Source organism: Myxocyprinus asiaticus, chromosome 40, assembly GCF_019703515.2.
Source record: "Myxocyprinus asiaticus isolate MX2 ecotype Aquarium Trade chromosome 40, UBuf_Myxa_2, whole genome shotgun sequence".
Lineage (NCBI taxonomy): Eukaryota > Metazoa > Chordata > Actinopteri > Cypriniformes > Catostomidae > Myxocyprinus > Myxocyprinus asiaticus.
In genome coordinates this window covers 17,685,340-17,700,544 of record NC_059383.1, presented here as the reverse complement: position 1 = coordinate 17,700,544, position 15,205 = coordinate 17,685,340, and positions in this window count along the sequence as shown.

The window sequence follows — 15,205 nt, the reverse complement described above, 5'->3', positions numbered from 1 at the left end:
TGGGTGTTAAATGCCGTCTTCCACTCATCCTCCTTCCTGATACTGACAAGGTGATAAGCATTGCATGGGTCAAACTTCGTAAAGACGGATGCCCCCTGCAAGAGTTCGAAGGCTGAGGACATCAATGGCAAAGGATAACGGTTATTCACCGTGATGTCATTCAGCCCCCGGTAATCTATGCAGGGTCTAAGTGAGCCATCCTTCTTCTCCATGAAGAAAAACCCTGCCCCTGCGGGCGATGAGGAAGGGCAGATGAGACCGGCTGTCAGAGAATCATTTATATACCTGTTCATAGCCTCTCTCTTGGGAGCCGAGAGCGAATATAGCTGTCCTCGAGGAGGAGAGGTGCTGGGAAGCAATTCAATAGCACAGTCATATGGGCAATGAGGAGGGAGGGTCGCGGCGTGGGACCGGCTGAACACCGCCCTCAAGTCGTGGTACACCAACAGCACTCCGGACAAATCTGCTGGCTCATCCTGTGATGAAACACAAGACTGAACATGGGAGACAGCAGAGTTAAGACAGTGTGAAGAACAATAAAAGCTCCAAGCAAGAACAGTGTTGGTTGCCCAATCTATGTGTGGATTGTGCGTTAACAACCAGGGATATCCCAACACTACTGGAGTCGATGGAGACCAGATGAAGGAGAAGAACAATTGTTCAGAATGGTTACAGGAGACGAAGGTGACTGGCTTAGTGGAATGGGTGATGACTGACGGGCATGCCACTAAGTGTGTGAGCAGTGACGGGCTCGTCCATCGGACCCTGGGAAGTTGCCATTTGGAAGCCAAGTCGATGTCAATGAAGTTCCCTTTGGCATCGGAATCCACCAAAGCCAAAACAGTACGACTGTCAGTACCATTCTGCAGCCAGGCCAGGAGAAGTGTGCGAAGTCTGGGGCTTTGTCCAATGGTGTTGCGCTCACCAGTAACCCCCTTACTACTGGAAAGTCTTTTAAAGGGCATGTAGCAGAGAAGTGGCCCGACCGAGCACAAGAGAAGCATAACCCCTTAAAAAGTCGTCGCTGCTTTTCCTTATGTGACATCGGAACTCTACCAACTTGCATGGGCTCAGTGTCGAGGCGAGATTCAAGTGACCTGGTTAAAGGAGTGGGTTGTGGGTGATGATCAGCTGCCCGAGAGGTCGAAGAGCAGCGTTGACGATGATCACGATGCAGAGTCATGTGTTGATCGACTTGGATTTCCATGTCCACCAAATTGTCAAACCGAGGGGGAAGGTCGTAAGGATAAATCTCATCCTCAATACTGTCAGAAAGTCCCCGCAAGAACAGGTCCCAAATAGCGTAATCGTTCCAATCGCAGGAAGCGGCCAGAGTGTGAATCACAATTGCATAGTCGGCAGCTCGTCTATTTCCCTGGAACAGTTGGGATAAAACCCTCCCAGCCTCCAGACCTTGAGCTGCATGGTCAAACACTCTGTGAAGTTTAGAAGAGAAAGCTTCATAGGTGGCGCAGCACTGATGTCAGTAATCCCACATTGCCGTTCCCATTCTCCAGCCCTTCCAGAGAGGAGCATGATAACACACGCAATCTTCATCGTGACTGAGGCAAACGTAGAGGGCTGCAAGGAGAAGAACAGTGAGCATTGCGGAAGAAAAGTGCTAACAGATCTCTCACCTGAAAATGGAGCTGGAGGGAGGATGTGCGCCTCAGGGGCACCACTGGGCATGGGAAGCTGTTGAAGAAGATGGGGGTGTGTCCTAAGAGGGACTGGGATCAGGAGGTTGGTGGAGCTGCTGGAACACCGCGGTGAGTTCCGCAAGCTGCGATGTCATCATCTCCAGCACGCGGTTAGAGGCGGAGATCTGATCTTGGTGCCGTCAAGCAGGGCTCCTTGTTGCGAGAGGGTGGAGTGAAGAGTTGACTCCTCTGCTGGGTCCATATAGGCCATATAGAGAACAGTCAATGAGTTTATTAACAACAGAAAGTTTTTCAGCAAAGGCAATGGCAGGCGAACCCGGCACCGGCTTCAATGGTGAGATGAGTCTGGGAGCAGTAGCCGTGCAGTGGGCTAAGGTAGGAGTGTGTTCGTAGGATGAGTGCCTGCGCTGTGGAAGTCAGGAGCAATGCGAAGGATGTCCATTCAATCTGGTGTGGTGCGAAGCAAAGCCCAGGCTAAGGTTTCCACCGCCACGTGGGAAGAGACGAGGAATGCTCCTCCAAGGATACTGGGCAGTGAAGACAGGTGAACTGGAAGGTAACCACACATCCCGATACGTGGGCAGAGACAGGCAACCAACAGACACACGAGAGATCTCCAACTAGACAAGAGAGCATGGTTAACGCTTAACAGGGCAAACAATAAACTGCAAAGAAAGAGAGTAAATACAAGGAATAAGTAAAGAATGTAATCAGAGTGAAGCAGGTGTAGCAAGCGAATAAATCATTGGCATGATCAGGGCCTCATGGAAACACTGATCATGCATGCCAGATCCACCTGTTAGACACGAGAGAGGGAGAAAAACAAAACAACAGAATGAGCTGGCAATGATGCCGGAACTGTGACAAAACTGTTATGCTGATTATATAATTTGTAATTAAAAATAAACCATTAAATTAGAAAAATGCAAAATAGAAACATTTTCACGAGTGGACTCAAACTTTGTAAAATCAAATACATGTGATTGTTTGTTTGTTTTGGAGGGGAGGGGAGTGTTTGGTGTCGACACAGCCATTGACCAGGAAAATAAAAAATGGCATTCCATGTCAAAAAGGTTGCTGACCCCTGGCCTAGCTTATGTGAATTGATGGGCCCTAGCGAAAGGATGAGCATCATTTGTGCAGAATCTTTGCAGAGGGTGAGCAATGCTTGCAGTGCCTTCGAGCCCTTGACAAGGGGGCACTGATTGTGTAATACCCTTGAAAAGGATACCAAATGCTTTGTGATGCGTATGAATCCTGCAAAGGGAGAGCAATGTTAGTTGAGTACCCTTGAAAAGGATAACAATGCTTTATGATGTGTATGAACCCTGAAAAGGCTGAGTATTGTTGTGAAATACCCTTGAAAAGGATAACAATGCTTTGTGATGTGTCTGAGCCCTTGAAAAGAGGAGAAATATTTGTGCAATATTCTTAATAAGGATAAACAATGCTATTACACATCTGAGCCCCTGAGAGGGGAGCATTGTTTGTGCAATTCCCTTGAAAAGGATAAACAATGCTTTGCGATGTGAATAATCTTGCCTATCGGGACTTTTATTTTGAAGTGCAGTTCCTCTGAAGAACAGGAGAGTGAACAGAAGAGGAGAAATCAGCACACTTGCATACATAACAGTTAGTGAGCCATAGTGTAGTTAAAGGAGTTGTAAAGTAGAAAGTTGCACATTTAGTTTTTTTGTTTTGTTCTGATCTAGTGCCTGACTGATAAGGGCACAAAATCAGTAACGTTTATTTTATGTGTTTATATTTTGTATATTTTTGTCTTCATGTCAGTTAGTTTAGTTTATGGGCAGTTTATGTTGTTTATGTCTAGACGTTGTGTTGTCTCGTTATTTTATTTAAATCAATTTCCCCCAGCAAAATACCCTTACAGTTTTATTTGCTTGTTTTAGCTCTTACGGTGGGTTGGGAAGTCAAAATACTGTATATGAAAGGAATAAAAGGAAGACAATCGCAAACATCATTGACAAAGAAAATTTATTTTTATTCAGCCGGGCTGTTACAGTAAGAGCTTTTCCCCATTTATTTCACTACAGTGGTGTTAATCATGACTGAACAAGGCTATAAATTGTTGATGGACAGTTGTGGCACTCCTCGTAAAAAAATGAAAGCATCAAAAATCCTACCTTCTGAAAGTAAAGACATAGATCAGGAGATGGAAGTCCCTTTTTACAGAATAGAAGAAGAGGACATACGTCGCTCTGTTTGTCTCCAGATTCCAATGGAAAAGATGCTTACATATCAAAGGGAGGAGGCCCAAAAGGCTGAGAAAAGGCTCACAAACATATATGAACAATGGAAAGCTGAGGCTCACAAAACAAGAGAGCAGCTAAAATCTGACATTTCTGAGAATCACCTTGCAATATTTAGAAATGTTGGAGAAAGAAAGAGACAATGTAATGAACGCATACATAAGGATTCAAGGTCACATCACCCCACCTAATGAAACAAGAAGGCAGATTGATGCTTGTGAAGCTACAACAAAGCACATTGTAAAGATAATTTTTGTGAGGATTTCAGGCATTGATGGAGATTTTTGACAGTGAAAGAATAAAAGGGCATCTTTGTGAGCTGCTTGATCGAGATTATGCCCATTCTGTCTATGGTTCCACAGCCTCATGCGGCAGCTCCATGACCAGTATTCCCATAAGTCAACCCTCCATAAGCTTGATGGTGATGGCTAAATGAGCAGAGGCAGCAGCTGAGCTAGTTGCAATAGAAGCAGAATATGCAACAATAATGGAGGAAATGAAACAAAGGGAAATAATACAACTTGTAGAAGAGAAGTAAAAGAGAGATGTTTATGCTCAAAAGGATTACAGGCAGTGAAGGAAGTAAGGGCCGCTACAAGACTGGAAGTGTATAATGAGGACAGTATTCAGTCCACTGACACGAATGTCCGATTGCAGCAGGATATACACATTCCCACACAGGTGCCTGTTTTCATCTTCCATTAGGTCACCAAGCAATGCAATTGCATCATCGCAGTATCTACCATATTTTATCATCTCACACCTAAAAAAAAGAGAGAGAGCGGGCTGTGAGAAACGGAATGTTTGGCTGTTATGCCATCATGGATGCTTCACTTGACAGCGGGGAAAGGATCACGGAATATCCATTAAGAACAGATACTATTAGTTGAACGAATGAATGTGTTTCAGGTACAAGATAATCACAAATTTAATACTGACTGTAGTCTCACAATCTCAATCAGTTAATCTCTGAAATGCTTATTACTAGCATTGCAGAATAAAAACAATATTCTTTATTGTCACAAAATAATAAAATACTTAAATGAACACAGATGCAACAGCACTACAAAAATAATGGGAATTAACAGCTCTCAAAAGATTAAACTCAACAAAACAAACTGTGCAGAGCCTTCAATATTGTAGCATGCACTAAAACCCTCTTAAAGACACAATAACCATATTGCCGCTGTCCATAACATTTACATTCCAAGTAAAAAAACAAATTTGTTATTTATAGTCTTTTTTCACTCTTATGGTTGGAAAATGACACTTCTTACAGTAAATGGCATGTAAAAATGTAAAAACAATTACTCAACCTTCATTGTTTCCTGAGCATTTCATTGCTGCACATGTTTTCATTGGATCTTTTGCCATGTTAATTATCTAAAATACAAAGCACTGACAATTTGAATTGTGTGTCTATAAATATTTATGTACACTTACAGTTCTATAGTGTTATTATTTGCCAAGGTAGACTTTAAAATAAACTTGACACCAAAGAGAAAGTTCACCCTAAAATAAATCATAATTTGCTCACCCTCATACCATACCAAATGTGTTTGATTTGGTATCTGACCTGGACATGAATTCCCAGGCTAATTAATCCCACTCCGGCCCTGTCTCCACCTCCTCAAGCAGATATGTCCTTCGCTCAAGCTGTCCAAGATAGTATAGCACTGAACAGACATCCAATGCCAGAGCCAGCAGCCTTATATGGTGACCCCATTTCATTGAATGAAAGCTTCATTCCAATCATTCGTTGACAGAAAGCACATTTCTTCAGCAGATAAATTGCATTATATAAAGTAGCATGTCGGTGGTCCAGCTTGAAAGACCCTTGAAGGCATCTTTTACAGAAATGATGAGGAAGCCTACAAAGATACATGGAAAGGACTTGACGTCATTTCGGCCAGCCATTCGCTATACAGAGAGGATTCAGGGAAAAACTTGGAAATTGACCAGAATCCAATCAAAAGATGCTGAAGGACTGCATGTAAGGAAGCCATGCTTCATTTGAAAGGGCTTGAAATTCTGAATTACTGTAAAAACTTGTCAGCAAGCAACCCGACTTGGCTGCTGCCCATGAGAATAATCAAAATATGCTAGTACTGATTGAAACTCAAGAGTAAAACACCAAGAGAAGTGATCATTGGGGCAGACAATAAACCCTATGCTGTTTGCACAGATCTTGGATAGAGCATTGTAGGTCCCTCATTGGCACACCAAGAGTCACAAAGTGGTATCAACAAGTGTCACAGAGTAACTATTAAAGAGGTCGCTCCTGTAACACCCGCAGACGTCATCAAGGTAATAGAATCTGATTTCAAAGATGCTAGTGAAAGTGCTCAGGTATTATCTCAAGAGGACATTGTGTTCTTGAACAAATTACGAGATAGCATCAGAAAGAACAGGGACAATCATTTGGAAATGCCCCTTTCCTTCAAGCAGAGACCTTACCTTCCTGATAGTAAGCCATTTGCCATTGCCAGATCTAAAATTTGATGAACAGCCTGACTGTTGTCATTTTATGGTTCAGATAGCACCCTGATGTGTGATATCTAAAGGATGTTGCATCAGTTTCACATTTATGAAGCAGATCGAGACTACCTTCATTTTCTATGGAAGGAAAATTGTGATTTCATCTCACAAACATTCTGCATGAAAGTACATATCTACATTGGGTGTGCCAACTATAGGTTAAAGCATCTCGCGAGAGAATGTGAGCAACTATATCCCCTAGGTTCACAATTCATTCTGAGAGATTTCTAAAAGGCTGATGGAGTCTCTAATGTTAAAAATACAGAGAAAGCCATCAGGCTAGCTCAAGAGGCCCATCAGATTTGTGCCTTAGTAGGTCTTAGGATGGTGTGGCCCCGGTCAACCGGCACGAACATGGAAGTGAAGAGATCGGCGCGGCCTAATCAGCTACACCTGCTGAGGATTAATGATCCTAATCAGCAATGATATAAAGAGCATTACACACAGAGACAGAGGAGAAAGATCTCCACAACCTGTGTTGTTTGTTCTCTCCACAGACTCCAACTGAGAAAACGGCGAACCCAAACAATCCGCAACGATCTCTCCACTCTTCACCAAATCACCGCTACACCCAGTTCTCCAGATATCTACATTCCCCACATCACGTAACATCACCTTATCAACAGAGATTTTCCACACCTCACTATTCACCTTAAAACTCTTCCCATGACATCTGGTGGAGAATGCAGGCAATTGCATGAGTGAACATCCAGGTAACATGCATATTTTTTCCCTTCCCTTTTTTATCTCTCTCTAGTGTTATTGAATCTGGCAGTGTTATTGAATCTGGCATCTGGTCGAGCTTGCAACCAGACAACAACCATTACAGAACAGCTTGTGCATGGCCAAGAGCAGTTGGCAGCCAGCCAGGAACAGACTGCGTGTGAGTTAATCCAACTGCAGACTGTGTTCAGTCACGGTTCTACTCATGAAGTCTACACACATTTGAGGTGATTGCCACCCGGGAAGGATTGGAGCGAAAAGACTGGGCCCGTATTATCGCACCGTATCTCACCGGCAAAGCACAATGGGCCTATTACGCGCTTCCATATTCTGCTATCAATGATTATCCCACCCTACGGAAGGAAATTCTAGCCCAGGTGGGGCTATCTCCAGTGTGTGCGGCCATGCGCTTTCAGGAGTGGAACTATGATACTCACATGACAGTCCGGGTCCAAGCCACCCACCTGTCCCATCTCGCTTGCTTGTGGCTGCTTCACGGAGACCCAAATCCAGAAAAAGTGGTAGAAGGAATAATAATGGACAAGCTGCTTCACTCGCTTCCTCCTCCACAGCGGAAAGCAGCCGGAATGTCTAATCCAGCCACATTAAGTGAGTTGATGGAAGCGGCTGAGTTGGTGGATGCCATGTTCGCTGGAGAGAGAGTCCCGATGTTTCCCCTGAGGGGTCCGATGGGGCATCGTGCACCGGAGGGCAACTCAAGAGGGGAACACCGTGCAGCGTTCGGTGGGCCGCTGGAGGAAGCGATGCCTATGGGTCTGAATCCTCCAGCTTAACGAGCTTGGATGACTAGATGCGCTCTACACCACTCTAAACACCGAAATGCTCCAATATGGGAAGTGATATTTGATGGAAGGTGAGTACAGGCTGTATTAGACTCTGACAGCTCCATCAGTCTTGCTCAGCCCAGCCTGGTGTTGCCAACAAAAGCTAGCAAGGAGGTGATTCCGGTAACATGCGTCCACAGAGACACCCGATTTGTCCCCTCTACCAAAGCTGTTGTTTCTGCAGATCCAGGGAGCTGGGGCTACTTCCTGACCTTCCGGTCCCTCTGCTGCTGGGTTGAGACTAACCAGGGTTCGACTCCCTGCTTGCCTCTACAGTAACCCCAGCGGCCCAGAGACAACCACGAACACAACGCAGAAGACCCCGTGTGTTGCCGGTGATGATGGCCACAGACAGTGAGCGGGAAGGTGAGTTTCAACCCCTAACAGTGTTTTCTGATCTGTTTCAGCAGGTACAACATGGAGAGTCCTTTGTCAAGGAAAAACAGGAGGATGACCGACTGAAACACTGTTGGGCCCAAGTTAAAGTCATCAATGGAGTCCCATAACAAGACAGACCCCTCCCTTCCCCGCACTTTATCATAGACCAATATCTGTTATATAGTGGGGCCAACAGGTGGTGGGAAGAAAAGCATTTTCTGGTGGTTCTGTCAAAAATGGAGGCTATCATCACGTTAGCACACTCCCACCCAATGGCAGGACTCTTGGGGCACAGAACAAGGCACAGAGGATAAGGGACCAGTTCTGTTGGCCGGGGCTCGATGGCGATATAAAGAGGTACTGCCAACACATCACACTCCAACGACTGCCACCAAACCCCCTCATTCCCCTGCCCATTATCGAGGTGCCTTTTGAACACATTGGCATGGACATCGTAGGGCTGTTGCTTAAGTCTGCCCAGGGTCATGAATACATCCTGGTGATAGTAGACTATGCCACCCGATATCCCGAAGCAGTACCACTGAGGAATGCGTCTTCTAAAGCCATCGCAAAGGAGTTGTTTCTATTTATCACCAGGGTGGGGGTTCCAAAGGAGATCCACCCCGTTCATGTCCAAGCTGATGGCTGATCTGTGTAATCTCCTGTGGATTCACCATCTCCATACCTCAGTGTATCACCCCCAAACAGACGGGCTAGTAAAGTGCTTCAACCAAACCCCGAAAAGGATGCTCAGGAGGGTGGTCACTGAGGATGGGCATGATTGGGACCTCATGCTCCCGTATGTCTGTTTGGAGTTTGGGAGGTTCTCCAGGCCTCCACAGGATTCAACCCCTTTGAGCTCTTGTTTGGCTGGCAACCACAAGGTCAGCTTGATGTGGCAAAGGAAGCCTGGGAACAGCAGCACTAGCCTCATCGCTCTATCATTGAGCATGTACAGGACATGCGGGAGCGGACCCACAGGGTCCTCCTCCAAGAGGTCCAGCGCGCCCAGCAGAGAGTTTACAACTGCCCCGCTCAGACACGTGAGTTCAGCCGGGAGTCCGGATCCTTGTCTTAGTATTGTAGGGCTGTACTGGTTGTTTAGATCAGTGTTACTATCAGAAATAATTAATAATTATTTCTTTAGTTATTAATTAATATTTAAATTAATTAATTGAATCTAACTCATTAAAACCTCATATGGGGCTCCAGTAAATGTAGTGCGCTACGTTTAGGAGCGGGTTTGGTTATTAGCAATAATTAATAATTATCAAAGATAATTATTAATTATTAAAATCAATAGAACATTGAGGAGAATCAATGTTAGCTTTTTTAATCCTTTAAATCAACAATTATCAAAGATAATCGTTAATGGTTAACATCGATGAAACATTAATTAAAAATTAACACTAGCTTATTGATCATTCAAATTCAACAATCATCAAAGATAATTATCAATTATCAAAAAACAACAGAATATTAATAAGGATTAACATTGACAGGGAACCACCCTGGAATCAGGGACTAATAACCAGATAGTATAACAGTCTCAATATTAGATTGTTTTCTTAGGAAAATCGACATCCGAAGAATATCGATTTTCGGGAAAAAAACAATGAATGAAAGCTTGAATCTGAGCACTAACTTCCCGTCAGCATGACACAGGCGTATGCAAAACAAACCAAAACACTTCTCTTTGTAATATAAACAAAGTTTATTTTATGCAGTAATATCAATTAATAATTAATACAATGCAGTCAATAAACTTCCGACTTACAACTACAATCTAAACAGTGATATGATTAGATATGGAAATCAAAATAATCCTATAACACATGAGGGTGTGTGTGTTTGTGAGGAGTCGCGTGTGTGTGTGTGTGTGTGTGTGTGTGTGTGTGTGTGTGTGTGTGCGTGTGTGTGTGGTTTTTACGAGAGAGAGAGGGAATGCCCTAAAGCCGATTTCTCGATCGTGGGAGAGAAAGCAGCTGTTAGTTTATCGCTCAGAGACGTGTGGACGTCTCGTAAACAGTCCCGCATTCTTTGATTCTTTAATGGATAAACTCAGTTTGCCGGTCTCACCCGCGATGGCGAAAATGCACAACAGCCCACTGTGGTTGGACCACAATACAACAAATCTCATTCGTGATAATTAATACCCTGAGTATTAATAATGAGCGGACATGGCGGTCCGTAAACTGTACAAGCAAAAACCTTGAAACACAAGAATAACACACTATAATATTCTATCTCTGCCCAGACGTAAACCTCTTACTTGAATCGTATGAGGACGCAGAATGTGTGTTCATCCGTCCTTTAACTCCAACTCGGTTCCTTGAGGCTCGTGTGATGACGGGAGGCCGTTTCCTCGCTCTGTCGGCGGGCGTACGGCTGACTGCTTCTTGGCGGGCTGGCGGAGAAATCAGAAATGTCGACTTGATTGAAGATGGAAGAGAAATCTTTAACCTCTTCACTCCTGCAGGCAAACGGATGAAGATGCGGATTGCTCAGCGGTCTCCTTCGGATCCGTTAGAGTGTTCGGTTGATCACAGAGTAATCTCAACTCGTCCAGCGAGATGGAGATTGTATGGCCACAGTTTCAAGTCGGACGTTACTTCCTTGTGCCACGAGGTTGCACCTGAGAGCAGCGATGAGCTACATCTATACACGGTGAACAAAGTTGCTGGAAGCAAATCCCGGAAGCATTTCAGAGGTATTTCTACTCCTGATGATGTCGTGGTTTGAGGGACATTCTGTTGTGTGCCTCATCCAATAGGAGTTGAGAGTTCGATCCTTTAGTGAGCAAGGCTTCATGGGATTTGTAGTCTGTTTTGGACTCCCTTTGTTTGATTTTGGCACGATTTTTATCAGTAAGATTTACAACTTGGTATGTGGGGGCCTGAGTTAGGTTTTATGACTGTGTTAGGCCTGCCTTTGTCTTCTATCTGAATACATGAGGCCCAACAGTATCTACTAATACTAAGTTTTATCTTGGCAGGGACCCTATATCATTGTCGAACGGGTGGGGCCCGTGACACACAAAGTACGGCAACCTGGTCAGAGGAAGACGGAACAACTACATCATATCAACCTTCTGAAGGGCTGGCTGGAACCTAATGCTCATCTGGAACCTAACGCTCGTCTGGCTGCCCTTGTCACTGACGAACCCCCAGTGGTTGAGGTAGGCGAGCAACTGTCCCCCTCACAGAAGACCAAATTACACTGACTTATCCACAAGTTTAAGAATTTTTTTTAGACAGCCCTGGACAGACTCACATCATATCTCATGACATCCATACACCAGAGGGAACCATCATCAGGCAGCGACCCTATTGAATCTCGGAGGCTCACCGGCAGGTCATTGAGGAGGAGTTCAACAAGATGCTACTTCTGGGGGGTCATCGAGGAGTCCAACAGTCCCTGGTCTAGCCCGATTGTTATAGTCCCCAAGCCAAATGGCACCTTTCTGTTCTGTAACAACTTCCGGAGCTCAACAAAGTATTCGTGTTCGACGGGTACCCTATGCCCCAAGTGGATGAGCTGATAGAGAGGTTGGGAAGAGCCTGGTTTATCACTACCCTGGACCTTACCAAAGGCTACTGGCAGGTACCACTAACTCCATCAGCTAAGGAGAAGACAGCCTTCAGGACCCCCAGGGCCACTGCCAATACCAGGTCTTTCCCTTTGGCTTACATGGGGCATCGGCCACTTTTCAGAGTATGATGGACACCATCCTAAGACCTCACAAGACATACGCAGTGGCCTATCTCGATGATGTGGTCATCCACTTGGAGACCTGGGAAGACCATCTTACCCATCTCTGGAAGGTGCTGGAAGATCTCTGTCAGGCGGGACTCACAGCCAACCCCCGCAAGTGTCGTCTGGGACTTAACGAGGCATGATACCTGGGCTTCAAGATTGGCAGAGGTCTCATCATGCCACAAGAAGCCAAAGTAAAGGCAGTTCAGGAGTTCCCGTGACCCGCGACCAAGTCTCAGGTGTGTGACTTTCTGGGCTCGGCTGGCTATTGTCGATGTTTTATTCCCCACTTCTCCTCTCTGGCCATCCCTCTTACAGACCTGACAAGGAAAGGACAGCCCGAGAAAGTCAAGTGGACGGAAACAGCAGAGCGAGCATTCCAGGCCTTGAAGCAGGAATTAACATCGGAACACCTCCTTCACGCCCCTGACTCTACCTTTCCTCATACAGACCGATGTGTCTGAAACAGGACTCAGCACTGTCCTATCCCAGGAATTTCAAGGGGAAGAACATCCCATCATCTATATCAGTCAGAAGCTGACCCCGGCAGAGACTAGGTATGCAGCCATCGAGAAAGAAGCACTAGCCATTAAGTGGGCAGTCCTGGAGCTAAGGTATTACCTACTTGGGCAAAGATTTACTCTACCTACAGATCATGCTCCCCTACAATGGAAGGCCCGGGCCAAGAAGTCGAATGCCAGAGTCACCCGCTGGCTCCTGTCGCTCCAGGACTACCACTTTTCGGTGAAACTTTGGGCCGGAGCAGCTTTCACGGATGGACTTTCACGGATGTATCCACCGCTGTCAGATCTGGTAAGAGACAATCCCACCCATGCTCTCTCCACTGCCTCATCCAACCGAGGGACAAGGACGATGCTTGGGGGGCAGGGGACCGTGGTAAGTCAGCCATGCATACGCCCTGGACAACCGCCACGACAACTGCGGAAGTGAAGAGACCAGCGCGGCTCAATAATCTACACCTGTTGAGGATTAACGATCCTAATCAGCAAAGAAATAAAGAGTGTCTCTCATGGAGACGGAGGGGGAAGATCTCCAAAACCTCTCTAATCTGTTGTTTATTCTCTCCACAGACACCGACCGCAAAAATGCTGAACCCAAACGAGCCACAACGATCTCTTCACTCTTCACCAATTCACCGCTACACCCAGTTCTCCAGATATCTACACTCCCCACATCTCTGGAGGCATCACCTAACACCACTTTATCAACAGAGACTTTCCACACCTCCACACTATTCACCTTTAAACTTATAAATAAACACCTGCCCTCCGGGGATATTGCACTTACCTGCAGACTTGTGTCTGGTGTTCACTCTTCTCACGACACTGGACATGTTTTTGTCTAATGACAAGGCAGTTTTAGAGAGCATGACCAGTGCTCATATCTAAAGCTTGAAAATGAACAAGGTATCATCCATATTGTTTTTTTTTAATTTATTTATTTATTTATTTTTTTTGGCATCACACACTAAACACAGAATACAATATTAACCATAAATGCCTCATTCAGAAATAGGCTGCGTTTCACTCTGTTGAGCTGAAGCAGTTGTGGGCATCATTGCACTTGTGCACTTTTGCACCACCTGTTGTGTTGTGTATGCAAAATGCCTGCACAGAAAAGGTGGCAAGATCACAAAAAAGTGATTTAAAACAACCTGAACATGTCAGACATGCACTCCACCTCAAAATTAAAACCAAATGCAACCATTACGGACACACATTTATTAACAAACAGTTGTAAATTTCATTGTTTTATTAAAAAGATGATACTGTGTCCTGTGATTCATACTGGGTTGTTGTGGCTGACCATGGTGCCCCCTCAAAAAAATAGCTGCATGACACCCCTGGTTTTCGGCCATAAAAGCTGAGGGTAAAACCTTGTTGAAACACCAGTGATGAACACAAATGACAAATTCTCTAAAATATTAATTATAAGATGGTGTCAAAAGCATCACAACACACTCCACTAACAAACTAAATCAATCATACTATTAAATTCATACTATTAAATAATTATTTACAATAAATCTTTCACATGAACATTAGCAATAAAAACCAATGACATATTAAATTAACCATGCGGAAATAGTTAAATGAAAATGATTTGGTTTGCACACTTACCTGAGAATTAAAAAAATAAAATAAAATAAAAAAATACAAATAAAAAACATAAATAAATGTAAATGTCATAGAAGTGATGTAGTAGATGAAGGGGACAAGGGATTACAGTGAATTGACAATTTTAAATATATGATCTAATATCTGAAAACAACATAGTCAAAACATATCAATTAATTAGCCTAATAAAAGGTGATGTATAGAAAGAGGGACATGTTTGTCACCATATTTGATGTTATTGTTCAATAGCCTACCACTAGGTGTCAGAAGGCACACAGCAACAGATGATACTTCCCCTTTAAGAGCAAATGTAGACATATGAAATAAATCAAGAAAATCTTTGTGATTTAATGTGTGTTAGGTGCCAAGCAAAACACAAGAAGCATCATCTTAACTTAATGAAGACAACCAGACTGGTGTATATACCACTAATATCGGTGTACACAGAGCACTCTTGTAAAATGAAACATTGCCGCTGAGCATGAACGTCAAGGTGAGTAAAACTATGTATAATCCAAATATGAAGTGACTGTTTGCTTGAAAAGCGAAGGCATAGCATGTAACATTATTGTGTGTTCCCCTCACATGCCAGTGAGTGAAAACAATGAGCATAACAAGCAATGAATGACAGCTGCAGAGTTTATAAAGCAGATGCTGGATTATGAATAGATGAGATGCCTGAATTGAATGAATGGTATAATGATACTACAAGTTTTCCTGACAGAACTACCACTAAGCTTCCATTTCTTGCAGCTGTCTGCAGGGCTTGACATTAACACCCACTAAATGTGGGTAGAAATCTGCAGTTTCTGCAGACTCTTACTAGTCTCTTCGGCGGGTGGCCACAGCCAAAGCAAATTTAATTGTATTCATGTTGCATTTAGTTCTTTATAAGC